Source organism: Macrobrachium nipponense, chromosome 8 (genome assembly GCF_015104395.2).
Source record: "Macrobrachium nipponense isolate FS-2020 chromosome 8, ASM1510439v2, whole genome shotgun sequence".
Classification (NCBI taxonomy): domain Eukaryota; kingdom Metazoa; phylum Arthropoda; class Malacostraca; order Decapoda; family Palaemonidae; genus Macrobrachium; species Macrobrachium nipponense.
The window spans coordinates 88,472,540-88,475,039 of record NC_087203.1 but is presented as its reverse complement, the minus strand read 5'-3'; the positions used below and the strand labels follow the sequence as shown (position 1 = coordinate 88,475,039).

At 35.8% G+C, this 2,500-nt stretch overlaps 1 protein-coding gene across 2 annotated transcripts in view; it reads left to right on the top strand.

Annotated features, from left to right (window-relative positions):
- The window catches only part of LOC135223306 (PE-PGRS family protein PE_PGRS18-like), a 65,464-nt gene that overhangs the window by 23,480 nt on the left and 39,484 nt on the right, over positions 1 to 2,500 (top strand). The gene's annotated exons all lie outside the window — the stretch shown is intronic.

The window sequence follows — 2,500 nt, the reverse complement described above, 5'->3', positions numbered from 1 at the left end:
TCATCGTTATCGATGTATTCACATATGTAAGCAGTTCGCCTGCTGTTATTTATCCTTGTGGTAATGTCCCAAGTATCACATTTCAATTGAATTGAACTTTGCACTTTATATTGTGCAATGATTTTTTTTTTAGATAAGAGCGTTGATGTATTTATATTATTGTGCTTTTATCGCTTGCGTCGTGTAAGATAGAAAGCATGTACTATGTATGAATGTTTGTGATGTAATGAGAATATAATTTGGGGATCAAGTCCCTGGAAACGAGGCTTGACCTTTCTTGCCTGGATTGAGAGAGAGAGAGAGAGAGAGAGAGAAAGAAATTATTTTTTTTACTATCTCGAAAGTACATCTAAGAGATGCAGGAATGTATAATTGTGGTTGCTTTATGCATTGCTGAAGATCTGGAGTCTGGTTGAGTCGTCCTTGACCCGGGAGGCAGACATATTTATGATTTATTTTTATTTTTTTTATTATTATTATTGATTTTTTTTGCTTTAGTGCAGTTGGGAACGCAACAAAATTTATTTTTTTTATTTTTTTTCCAAGTCTTCATTTCTTCTCATACTGCTGTTAAACTCATCATTCTATGTCGGCATCTCCCCAATGCAATAATGCTGACGAAAATAAATTAGGTTTCCTTTGTCTGTGTGTGTGTGTGTGTATGTTTGTGTTTTGTCGTTGCCTCTGCAGTGTTGAATTCACTGCAAAAATTGGCGAGACTTTCCATGCTTTTGTTGTCTTTTGTTTTTTGTGGGTTAGGTTGTGGTGTTTATCTTGATGTATGTTTGTGTTCGTTTGCTGTGAAATTCACGTTTTGTCTTGTTCGAAATACTTTTAATGAAAGAAATTCTGTGTTAGGATCTTTTTGAGTTTTATGACTTTTTACTGCTCTGGGTATAACCAACCAAGGTCTTTTAATAAACTTTTCGGTATGTAAGCCTTCTCTCTTTACCCTGTGTATATCTTTAATCTCTTACTTCACGAGGCATTATTTATAGTCGACCTATCCGAATGGTTAATGAGATTTGTCCTCGTAAGCTACGTATTCAAAGACGCATGAAGGGAGTCTTGGGCTAAAGAGGATGTGGCACTCGCTCTGAGAGAGAGAGAGAGAGAGAGAGAGAGAGAGAGAGAGAGAGAGAGAGAGAATATATTCCTGTGAAAGGGAGGCGGCGACCGTTTATTTATATCAGTGCATTTATTCATTCTAGGTCATTCAATTACTGCTTGTAACGTTTTTGTCTTTCGTGATGTTTTACTGACGCAGTCGTAAATTACAAGGGGAACTTTGTTATTGGGTGTTTTAAGAACTCTATATTTCAAGAAGGCTTTCATTTTCATTTTTTCCTACGTTAAACTGCTAGATGTTTATCACTTGATGCAATTCTACGTGGTGGAAAGGTAAAGGGATATTCATGTCCATATTTCAAATTCTCTCTCTCTCTCTCTCTCTCTCTCTCTCTCTCTCTCTCTCTCTCTCTCTCTCTCTCTGAAGAATTTGTTTTTAATTTTTACATTTTTTGAATATATTTTTGTTGTTAAAATCTCTCAAGGAAAAGGTACTCCGCCCATCCTATCTACAATAAGAGGAATGGGTTTAATTTCTGCTTCTCTCTCTCTTCTCTCTATCTCTCTCAGTCTCTCTCTCTCTTCAGAATTGTTTTTCCTATTTTTATAATATTCGGCTTTTTAAGCAAAATAGAAAAAATTCTGCCTATATCTCTCAGGAAAGGTACTCCACTATCTACATAAGAGAATGGGTTATTTCTCTCTCTCTCTCTCTCTCTCTCTCTCTCTCTCTCTCTCTCTCTCTCTCTCTCTCTCTCTCAAAGAAGAAAAGAATAGGACTGGAACGCAGACTGTGATCCCCGCAGAGAATACTGTTATATTCAAGAGTTTGAAGACTTTTCTGTCCTACAGTTTCTTTTCATGCTCTGTCTCGGATGGGGTCATCCGGTACTTGGGGATTGCCAGGAATCATTTGCGTCGTTGCAATTCTAATATTGCATTCTGGAACAGATTTGAGTATATTCAGACTAGACGTTGGGTTTTACGCAATGCTATAATTGTGGTTGGATTTGGAATTTTTTTAGGCGTTATATTCTAATCCGAGGAATCTGCTTTGTTTAGAACTTAATGTTGTCATATAGAATTTAAGATACTTGAGAAACATTGTAATTTAATTAAGAGAGTCGTGCGCGTCAGTATATAAATATATATATATATTATATATATATATATATATATATATATATATATATATTATATATATTATATAAATAATATATCTTTTCATCATACACCCTTTCTCTTTGAGAAGGGGTGTTGTTAGGAGGTGATGCCCTACAGTTGTCAGTTTTTGACCCCGATATCTTCGAAGATTTCCAAGGGCATATGGACCGAAAGCGTTTGGGTTTTCTGGTGGTCGCTGCTGATCGAACAATTAACGGTGAAATGAAGCTTTTAATTTGCATAGTGTGATATCCCCTAAAGGGATGTA